This window comes from Gopherus evgoodei, chromosome 3 (genome assembly GCF_007399415.2).
Source record: "Gopherus evgoodei ecotype Sinaloan lineage chromosome 3, rGopEvg1_v1.p, whole genome shotgun sequence".
Classification (NCBI taxonomy): domain Eukaryota; kingdom Metazoa; phylum Chordata; order Testudines; family Testudinidae; genus Gopherus; species Gopherus evgoodei.
In genome coordinates, this window is record NC_044324.1 from 180,844,486 (window position 1) to 180,856,530 (window position 12,045).

Consider the following 12,045-nt stretch of genomic DNA (forward strand, 5'->3'; position numbering starts at 1 on the left):
GGCAGAGATTTCCTTTTCCTGTTCAACCACTGGCGCAGATTTGTTGCACAAGTGTTGCAGCATGTGTGGGGCCCTCCTCTTGTCCTGATCTCCAATTTTGCAGCCAAAATAAAGGTGATAGGCTTTCTTAACCATAGTGGTTATACTGCGCTTTTGTGATGCAAAAGTCACTTCACCACAAACATAGCAGAAGTTATCTGCACTGTTCACACAAGTACGAGGCATCTCTGCTCACTTTGGCTAAACAGAAATGTGTCCCTTTGCAAAATCAAACACTGACAAATAAGAGAGCAGGACACTGTATGATTTCTAGAGCTCATATAGGGCAATTTGTTCAGCAGAGTGATCTAAGCTTCGTTATGATTGCATCATCCATGACTTCTAGGAATAACATGATGCAATTCATATCATGTATGATGCAATACCAGCTTCAGATTGCATCATTCATTGTTTTGCCTAAAAAGCAAGTACTGTCCAAACCCAGTCATACATTTATTCATAGATCCAGTCAAAGATGTATTTTAGTCATTTCTGGTTTAAATTGAGATCCCTTCCCTTTATAACTCACTTATCCTCTGCCATTCCCAAGTCAAGGACGTATATACTGACCTAATAGCATATCTTGAAAACTAGAGCAATCAACAATTTTGAGCGTCATTTTCGTTCTCAGTGACCCAGAATTAGTAAAGTTGGATTACATTTATTTCAGAAGAATTTTGGCTGTAGAGCAGTGTTAATGGACAAGGAGAGGTTATGTTGTTGTCTAGTGACTAGGACAGTGACTGGGTAGTCAGCTGTTACCTTGGACAAGTCATCTACGGTAGCCTCTCAGTGCCTCATATTAGCTACCTCTAAAATGGGGATAATAATAATGATGCTAATACCACCTTTGGTGGGGAATGAGAATTCATTTTGTTTGAAAAAGACTTTAAAATCTTGAGTGAAAGTGCTAATAAATACCAGCTAGAACAGGGGGGCAAACTTTTTGACTCAAGGGCCACATCGAGGTTGCAAAATGGTATGGAGGGCTGGGTAGGGAAGGCTGTGCCCCCCAAACAACCTGCCCCTTGCCCCCTATCACCCCTCCCACTTCCCACTCCCTGGCCACCCCCCTTCAGAACCCCTGACCCATCCAACCCCCCCGGCTCCTTGTCCCCTGATTGCTCCTTCCCAGGACCCCTGCCTCTGACTGCCCCCTAGAACCCACCCCCTATACAGTGTCCCCCCACTCCCTGTCCCCTGACCACCACCCCTCAGGACCCCACCTCCTATCCAACCCCCTCCTGGGACCCCTTGCCCCTAACTTCCCCCCTGGAACCCCACCCCCATCCACACCCCCAAGCCCCTTTCAGAATGTGGCCCTGCAAACATGGGAGAGGACTCAGGAGGAGCGGGGCAGCCGCGCAGCCACAGAGAAGCGGCAGTTTCCCCTTCAAAGCGCCACTTCTCTCCGGCCAGCTGCACGGCTGCCTGGTGCTCCTCCTGAGTCCTCTGGCTGCATTCCCATGCTCCTACCACTCACACGCCGGTCGGCTCCCCGGCCCCCGCAGGGGGTTTGCCTGTGCTGAGCTGCCCAAGTGGCCAGCCCTGGAGCCCCTGTTGTTGGGGGACTTGTGCCAGGGCACTCTGTGGTCACTTGTAAATCTGCCTCTGCAGGGCTGCCCAAAGGGCGGGGCAAGTGGGGCAATTTGCCCCAGGCCCCGGGCCCCACGGGGCCTCCACGAGAACATAGTCTTCTATAGCATTGCAACTTTTTTTTATGGAAGGGGCCTCCAAAATTGCTTTGCCCCAGGCCCCCTGAATCCTCTGGGCGGCCCTGTGCCCCTGAGCCACACCGCCCGTTTGGAGATAGTCATGCCGCTGCACTGCCGGCACGGTGAGCTGAGGCTGAGGGGGAGGGAGGACAGCAGGGGAGGGTCAGAGCCGGCCGGGAGCTCAGGGGCTGGGCAGGACGGCCCCGTAGGCCGGATGTGGCCCATGGGCCGTAGTTTGCCCACCTCTGAGCTAGAGAGAAGATGGTCTTGTGGTTAAGACAAAGAGCCAGGCCTCAGAAAATCTGGGGTCAATTTCCACTTCTATAAAAAAACTTCCTGTGTGACCCTGTGCAATTCGCTTAATCTCTCTGTGCCTCAGTTTCCCACCCATAAAATGAGGATAACAATAGTTCCTTTACATTTAGATTGTAAATTCTTTTCAACAGGGACTATTTTTTACTACGTCTGTCCAGTGCCTCCCACACAGTGCCCCTAGATACGAATGTCAGACAAATAACATTATTATTTTTCCAATTTTGCCATGTGGCACAGTATCTGATCCATAGGGGAGTGCATAAGGCCCAAGTGAGTTGTGCAATCATTCCAAATATAGCTTATATTAAAACCCATAGAGCCATTGGCAAAATGCACACAGATATTTTCTGGCTATGCTTTCTTCATGCCTTAGTACAGAGGTGAGTCATGACTGCTCATGAAATTGGGGGTTAGGATGCAAGAGGGGGTGAGGGCTCTTACTGGTAGTGCGGGCTCTGTGGTGGGTCCAGAAATGAGGAGTTCAGTGTGCAGGAGGGGGCCCAGGCTGTGGCAGGGGTTTGGAGTGTGGGGTGGGGTGAAGGCTCTAGCTGGGGGTGAGGGCTCTGGGGTGGGGCTGGGGATGAGGGTTTGGGGTGCAGGAGGGTGCTCCAGGTTGGGACCAAGGGCTAGGAGGGTGGGGGGGGATCTGGGCTGGGGCATGGGGTTGGGCATGGGGTTGGGGCATGGGGGGGTCAGGGGTGCAGGCTCTGGGCGGCGCTTATCTCAAGCAGCTCCCAGGAGCAGCAGCATGTCCCCATACGGCTCCTATGCAGAGGCACAGCCAGGCAGCTCTGCACACTGCTCCATCTGCAGATGCCACCCCTGCAGCTCCCGTTGGCCGTGGTTCCCAGACAATGGGAGCTGTGGAGGTGGTGCTTGGGGCAGGGCAGTGTTCCAAGCCCCTTGGCTGCCTCTATATGTAGGAGCCGGAGGGGGGACATGCCACTGCTTCCGGGAGCTGCATGGAGCCATGGTTCTCACGGAGCGGGGCAAGCTCCAGACCTTGCTCCCTGGCAGCAGCTCAAGGGCCGATTAAAATGTCTGAAGGGACGGATGTGGCCCCACAAGCCGTAGTTTGCCCACCCCTGAGCTAGGCTATGGTGACCTTCTGAAGAATGATCACAGTAGCTATTAACACATGTTTAAAAGGCTTACACGGCAGCCTGTGTTTTCTACATTGACTCAAGCCCACAATGGCAGCACAATGACTCTCTGTTCTTGACCTTTTCTCTCTTTCTTTTAATAATTGGAAAACAACATCAAAAGAACTATCCAGTTTGTTGAGAGGGGAAATGGAAAACTGCACTTACCAAGAGAGCTGACAACCCCCCACAGCAGTTTCAGCAGGGTCAGAGGGAAAGCACTGCAAGCCAGGCTCTGATATGTGCCTTTCAATGTTCTCCACTCATTTACCTCAGCTTTATATCTGTGTGACTCCACTGACTCCCAAAAACTGGTGTAAAGGGGGGGCACCAGCCCTTTGGCATAATTTTTATGATGAAAGCTGAATTCTCATTCAGTGACAGAAAGAGGTGACCTTCCAGTTTACTGCTTTAAATTCCATTTCAGGAAAGATCTTCAGTACATACTTAAGTGCCCAAGCAGGAGTAAGAGTGCAGGGGTTGGTCCTTTATTCAGCACAGCTTGTTTCACAATTATATAAACCTCCTGAATCTTCCCAAGAAAAGAGAGGTCTAAAGAGGCACTTCACCTACACTGGGCTCTGCAGAGCAAAGCGGGGAAGTGACCTTCTTTTGACATATATCAATAAGAGACACCAGCGCACTGAACAGAACAGAAGAAAATAATTTAAGAGGATTGTATTTAGAAGCATTAATGTACATTTTGAACAGCTACATCTCTGCTCAAAACAAGAGTGTTTCAGAAAGTTGCCAAGCAACACAAAAACCATATATTGTAAGCACTATGTAACCCAGACACTTGTGTCTAAAAAACAAAATAAAACTCTGAAGGGCAAACCTGGAAAAAATATCTCCTTTGTGAGCCTTTCTTGTAGTTTCCTCTCACACACACTTTCCCCCCCCAGGTTCATTTCCTGAGTTATGTACAAAGAAAATCTTTATCCAAGGAACAGCAGCAAAAAGAATGGTACAGGCAATGTGCAAGCAATACTACAATACCGCAGCTCGCTAATAAGGAAATTCCAACTATGTTAGGCACTAGTAATCCAGTATAGGCCAAATAGCGTTTCCAAATAAGTCTTGATATACACAATGGGTGAAATTCTCCCCTTTGCAGAGGGACAGCACAGGCCATCTATGCCCCCCTGAATCCCAGGAGGAGTAAAGGCAGTAGCTACACTCCTCAGGAGAATTGTAGCTATCAGAGAGGGGCATTACTGGATTTGGAGAAGGGACCAGCCTATGAATGGGAGCATGGATAGAAGGATATCGTGGGAGGGGGAAGGGAGTATACTGTAGTCTCAGTTAGCATTTTACAACTGGATTGCCCACTGAGGAAATACAGATCAGGAGCACTGTCCAGGGGTAATATGGGAACATGGTTGGAGGGGAATTTCTGGGGGAGGAATCTAAGAAGGACATTGCTGAAAGTAGGAGTTTAATGCTACCTTTGCACCTCCTGCTGCCTCTGGTTCTACGTTGCTGGAAGACTGGGAGCACTAGCAAAGATGTCAGCTGCCAGAGCTGACTGCACTGTGTTGCATACACATTACCACACAATCAATTGAGGCTTTACTCCTACAAGCTCTCAGGGTAACGTTGCGTGGCATGCCTATTAATCAACTGGGGTATTTTTACGTGTGGACACAAGGTGAATTTCAATCCATAGAAGGCCATTACAATTGATTGATCTCTCTGAGGTGAACAAGGCCTAGTTCAGGTGAAGAAAAGCAGCATAAGTACATCCTGGAAGTGCAGGGGGTGGGAGGATTTTCAGATGCACCCAACTGAAATAGAGGGTTAGTTACCAGCTCCCCTATATAGTATAACCTGTCCAGTCGAGTTTGTAAAGGGCAGCGGTGTACAAAATATGAGTCAGTTCATTACTGAATATGTGAATGAGGAAAAGTGGCAAGTGGTTCCCTGAAATCCTTCCACTTTTCTTCCATGTTCCCATACTAACAGGCACACAGAGTAATTAGCTGGCTAATAGTGCTGTGTCACCTCTGCCCTACACTGGATGCAAATGGAACTGCTCAACTGTGTGTCATAGTCACTGTATGCCTAACAGTGTAGCTCCAAAGCTTGTCTCTCTCATGAACAGAAGCTGGTCCAGTAAAAGATATTACCTCATCACCCTGGTGAACAGCCATTCTCCTATTGCTCAAGCAGCAGGGAGCCTTTCCTTCAGGAGCAGGAGGGTCAGTTCAATCCCTGCTGCTCCTGTGTGGTTCTGAATAGTCATGGTGAGCAGCATGGATAATGACAGCCAAAGAGTTCCTGTGTGGCCGTGGATTTGTTACAGCAGCTAGACTGACCGCCTGGAGAACAGAGCGTCTTATGGATTGAAATGGCAGCTTCGGGCATTGCTATCCCTCTTCCTGACCCAAAGGCATTAGTCTTCTCAGCAAACAAAAGATTCCAGGAACCTGGGTATTACACTGCCCCTCTAAAATGGAGTGCAAGAGGAGAGCGTTCCTCCTCACCCCAGAAGTTCCCTTTCTCAAGAATCCCTTCTGCTCTCACCTCCTCGCTTAACAGGCTTTTTTTGAGAGTAAAGTTCCCTCCACTAAGATAAACTGACAGCTAGCTCCTATGTCTCCCCTACCCCCTGTTCCCTTTTGACAGGCCTCAGTAGAGTTGCCACCATGTCTCTCTTGCCTCTTTTTCTGTCCTCTTTCTAGCTTTATTTTTCTCTGGTTGCCCCTTCTCTTGATGGCTGTCCCCTCTATCTAACCTTCACAAGCCCTGGTGGCTACCCCCCCTCACATCATCAGATGACAATGTGTTGCTCAGGGGTGTGGGTCCCATGGCCAAGGACAAGAGAAGAGAAGTCTGGGCCACCAGACTGCTGCCTAGTCTGCAGTCCTGTAGATGTGAAATGCTCATGTGGCCAACTGAATTAAGGGTTGCTGTGCAAACAGAAGAAAGGCTTTAAAGGAGCCACCTGGAACTTTTATAAATAGCCTCCTTGGGAGTACATGTGCTGTGGTGTGTAGGGGGGGAGAGAGGTTGATCTAGGGTCATATAGCTTGCCCTCCCCCACTGCACCTCCCTAGACTGATCTCCAAGTGGAGAAACACCATCTGATGTTCTCTTACACCAACTGCTAGTAACTGTTAACCGAGACCTCTCCATTCTTCTGCTGGCAGTTACAAGTGGTCACATATCCTATATTTTTGCAAACTTTGCTTGCTGTATATCAACTGAAGTGCCAGAAGAAGAAAGTGGAAAAATCATTAAGCTGCTAAATGTGGTTAATCTTTGGACAAATACACTCTGAACAGCTCACAAATTGTTTTGTGATTATACTGTAAACAGTCTGCCAGCTGGCTTCTGTGGGTAATCACTGATTTTTCTGAGATTAGAGTTTAAGCAACACTCTAATTTAACTGCATACCTTAGTCCTAACCATATTACAGAACAGCAGATTACTGTTACTGGTATATAGCTTGTTTAACCATTGAGAATGGCAACAGATTTCAGAAAGCTGCTATGATACAATGACAATAGAAAATGGGCTGTTACCTCGCAAATAATCTTTCTTGAGTTAGAATGTAAATATTTCCTCATCAGACTGAAGGGTTACATATATGAATAGAGGGTAATATGGCAGATGAACTGCAAAATATTTAATGCATTAGAGGATCTCTACTAGGCAGAGCCTGAATTATCCCAAATATAGCTTTGACAGTTGCTGATCAACAGTTGTTGTATATTCTGCTTCCATTTTTGGCCTTCACACTGTATGTGTAATTTTACATTCCAATGGTGCAGCAATCGTGACACAATGTGACACCAAAACCCATACCTGCATGTAATGCTTCAGAATAAATGAATGATTGCAGCCAGACTAAATGCCTGCTGTAGGGAATACAGTTTGCCACAGGCATCTGCTTCCATAAATCATTGTCTGCTTATGAAACTGGAACGGGGTGTTATTGCTGAATAATTGTTTTTATCTTCACCAATGCAGCTCTTCTGGGGCATCCAATGACGTTTCACTGGACTGTTGGGTAATGTGTACATGGGACAGCACAGTAGATGTGGCTTGGCCTAAAGAGAGAGAAGAAATTATTTAACCCAATTTAGAAACTAGCCAAAAATCACAGGTTCTAACTTTAGAATAAAGCTCAGAATTCTGGGAACCAGAGTTTTAAATATGACCTCCCTTTCTGTGGTTGCCTAAATTGGTGGATGTAATTAATATAGCATGTATCCATGAATAACTGATTTATTCCTGCAAACCAAGAAGAAATTCCACTATACTCCATCAGCATATGTTTCAACTGGAGGAAATGTAGCTCTGGAAACCAGCAGATCAATAGCGCTGTTGCTATATTACCAAAACCTACCTGAACAATTAGACACACTTACAAATCCTCACCAGGAATTTCCACTAGGATAGACATCTAATGGCAAGAAGAGAAGCCAAGTTGAGGTCTAAACACAAGTTTTCAGGCCCAGATCCTCAAAGGTATTAAAGTGCCTCACTCCCATTGATTTTAATAGAAGTTTGACACCTAAATACTTTTAAATATGTGGGCCTCAGCTCCTGCTGGTTCTGGTAAGAGACACAGTCAGGGCCACTCCTGCAGATTTTTAGTGGTGGTGCAGAAAGCTGGGTGAAAAATGCCTTTTAGACAAGGCTCTTTCCTGTTTGCCTAGCGCAGGATTCTCTGTAGGTAGAAATACCAGAGTATGGGGTTCTAGCATTACACTCCCTTTGAAAAATAATGGTTTTAATAGAGGGGAAATCTGTTCCATGAAATTCAAAGTGCAACAAAGGCCACACTTTTAAAAAGCAAGTTTGAGCGAGGGGCTTGAAAACCCCAAAGCACTCTCATCCCTAGCTTTGCCTCAGGATGCTGACTCATTAGGGCTAGATTGCGACTTCCCACAGCCATCCCTCTGCAGGCTACCCAGACCTTGGGTGCACAGTAAGAAGGTGCTGCATGATCAGTTCATGCCTCATACAGTAGGTGAGCAGGGAATGGACAGAGCCTTGGCTGTTGGCTCCACACCTACTTTTGCCCACACAGTTAAGCCACTGTTCTAATTTGTTGCTGGTAGAAGCCAGCTGAAAGCATCTACCCTCATACCCACAGCAGGAGCAAGGGTGAAGCAAGGAAGGGAGTGGTTCTGAGGCACAATGCCTTCCAGGGCTGGTCCAGGGGTGGCACAGTTTACGTACCCCCCAGCTATGCTCAGGCCGCTCTAAAGTATGCCAATGTCAACATACAGTTAGCACTAGCTGGGCTCAGCAGACAGTGGATGCAGCTAAGAATGCCTTTGTATTTTTAGTTCCTAGCATCACAGACATTAAAGAGAGATAACTCTAATTAAGTCGTCCAGTCCATCCCCCTGCAGTGAAGCTCTCTTCTCCACCAGACATTTTTTAGTGTTTAGTCAGGATCTGCATGAATGGGACTTCCACGCTTGGGAAACTGTTTCCCAGTCATGTAAATCTCATTGTCTGAAACCTTATCCTCAGGAGCGCTGTCAGCTTTTTTGGTGCCCTAGGCAGCAGAAGTCTCGCCCCCAAAATGCCACCCCAACAGAGGCATTGGAAAGTCCCACCCCCAAAATGCTGCCCTGAGAGAGGCGGCAGAAGGTCCCGTCCCCGAAATACCGCCGACAACCTGGGCGGCCAAAGATCCGGCCGCTGCCCCCCAAATGTTAGTGCCCATGGCGACTGCCTAGGTCACCTAATGGGTTGCGCCGGCCCTGCTTATCCTGATATCTGCCTACATTCCTTAATTTCCTTAATTTCATTTGGTTACTCTGAGTTATACCCTTTGTATTATGCTACATAATCCCTCTCCATTCTTGAAATTTCAGCATTTCAGGGTCTTGATTTATTTCAGTCCATCCTAACAATCTCACTAATTCTAACTTGGAGCTGGAATAAGCCATACAGACACTGCTGGAGATGGGAGAAACAGTAGTTGGTTTTTCAAGACCTCGCTTGTTTAGTTAGCCAAAAACCTTATTGTTTTCTCATAAGACAAAAAAAGGAAGAATAGACAGGAAAGGCATAACTTGTGCATACCAGGACATAATAGCATGTCTATTGCTCTTACTCTGTCAGCGGAAAGGGTAGTAGAAAAAGGGGAATTCACCCACTTCAGAGGGCTCCTCTTTCAAGGACCATGTAACAACCATGTAAAAGAAGCAGTAAGAAATAAAAAGTGGAAGTCAAATCCTAGTGAGGTAAATAGAAAGGAGCATAAACACTGCCAAATTAAGTGTAAAAATGTAATCAGAAAGCCAAAAAAGAGTTTGAAAAACAGCTAGCCAAAAACTCAAAGGGTAATAACAAAATGTTTTTTAAGTACATCAGAAGCAGGAAGCCTGCTAAACAACCAGTGGGGCCCCTGGACAATCGAGATACATCACTATTCCGATATAACGCTTCCTTAGGAGCCAAAAAATCTTACTGCGTTATAAGTGAAATCGCGTTATATCGAATTTGCTTTGATCCGCCGGAGTGCGCAGCCCCGCCCCTCCCGGAGTGCTGCTTTACCGCATTGTATCCGAATTCATGTTATATCAGGCCACATTATATCAGGTAGAGGTGTACTAAAGGAGCACTTAAAGACGATAAAGTCATTGCGGAGAAACTAAATTAATTCTTTGCTTCGGTCTTCATGGCTGAGTATGTTAGGGTGATTCCCAAACCTGAGCCGTCCTTTGTAGGTGACAAATCTGAGGAATTGTCACAGATTTAAGTGTCACGAGAGAAGCTTTTGGAATTAATTGATAAACTTAACAGTAACAAGTCACAGGGACCAGATGGCATTCACCTAAGAGTTCTGAAAGAACTCAAATGTGAAATTGTGGAACTATTAACTATGGTTTATAAACTGTCCTCTAAATCGGCTTCTGTACCCAATGACTGGAAGATAGCCAATGTAACACCAATATTTAAAAAGGGCTCCAGAGGCAATCTGGCAATTACAGGTAAGTCTAATGTCAGTACCAGGCAAGTAGTTGAAATAATAGTAAATAATTGTCAGACACACAGAAGAACATAAATTGTTGGGCAAAAGTAAACATGGTTTCTGTAAAGGGAAATTGTGTTTTACTAATCTATTAGAGTTCTTTGAAGGGGTCAACAAACATGGGGACAAGGGGGATCCAGTGCACATAGTGTACGTAGATTTCCAGAAAGCCTTTGACAAGGTCCCTCACCAAAGGCTCTTATTTAAATTAAGTTGTCATGGGATAAGAGGGAAGATCCTTTCATGGATTGAGAACTGGTTGAAAGACAGAGAACAAAGGGTAGGAATCAATGGTAATTTTCAGAATGGAGAGGGGTAACTAGTGGCGTTCCCCAAGGGTAGTCCTAGGACCAATCCTATTCAACTTATTCATAAATGATCTGGAGAAAGGGATAAACAGTGAGGTGGCAAAGTTTGCAGATGATACTAAACTGCTCAAGATAGTTAAGACGAAAGCAGACTGTGAAGAACTTCAAAAAGATCTCAAAACTAAGTGATTGGGCAACAAAATGGCAAATGTAATTTAACATGGATAAATGTAAAGTAATGCACATTGGAAAAAATAACAACTGTACATACAATATGATGGGGTTAATTAGCTACAACTAATCAGGAAAGAGATCTTGGAGTTATCATGGATAGTTCTCTGAAGATGTCCACACAGTGTGCAGCGGCAGTCAAAAAAGCAAACAGGATGTTAGGAATCATTCAAAAAGGGATAGAGAATAAGATGGAGAATATCTTATCGCCCTTATATAAATCCATAGTATGCCCACATCTGAATATTGCATATAGATGTGGTGTCCTCATTTCAAAAAAGATATACTGGCATTAGAAAAGGTTCATAGAAGGGCAACTAAAATGATTAGGGGTTTGGAATGGGTCCCACATGAGGAGAGATTAAAGACGCTAGGACTTTTCAGCTTGGAAAAGAGAAGACTAAGGGGGAATATGATAGAGGTATATAAAATCATGAGTGGTGTGGAGAAAGTGAATAAGGAAAAGTTATTTACTTGTTCCCATATAAAAGAACTAGGGTCCACCAAATGAAATTAATGAGCAGTAGGTTTAAAACAAATAAAAGGGAGTTCTCACACAGCGTGCAGTCAACCTGTGGAACTCCTTGCCTGAAAGGTTGTGAAGGCTAGGACTATAACAGGGTTTAAAAGAGAACTAGATAAATTCATGGAGGTTAGGTCCATTAATGGCTATTAACCAGGAGGAGTATGAGGGCAGGGACTGGACTCGATGACCTCTCAAGGTCCCTTCCAGTCCTAGAGTCTATGAGTCTATGAGTAAGGAATGGGTCCCTAGCCTCTGTTTGTCAGACTGGAGATGGTGGCAGGAGAGAGATCACTTGATCATTACCTGTTAGGTTCACTCCCTCTGGGACACCTGGCATTGGTCACTGTCAGTAGACAGTACTGGGCTGGACTTTGGTCTGACCCAGTATGGCCATTCTTATGTTCTTAAGGACAAAAGATTATGCTTATTTGAAGACAAAAAATCCATACTGGGCATATCTATACCTTTAACAGGTCCCCAGCTCTCTGTTTAACAGGTTTTTCTGAGGCGATCCATTCTTCAGCCCTTCATCCAAGTCTGCTGGAATGCGAGGTCCCATTGAAAGCCTCTTCTGTCGTACTCAGTCGTATGAGACAGTGACTCCTTTGTGAGCTGATGTTTCTCTGCATCATCTAAAATGAATGGATTTTTTCTCTTTGCTAATAGTGTACTTTTGCGTGGGCAGACTGACTGGATTTGAACCAATTAACAGGAAGAAATGCTTCTCTGTGACTGAAAAGACAACTTTACTGAGAGAAAACAAAT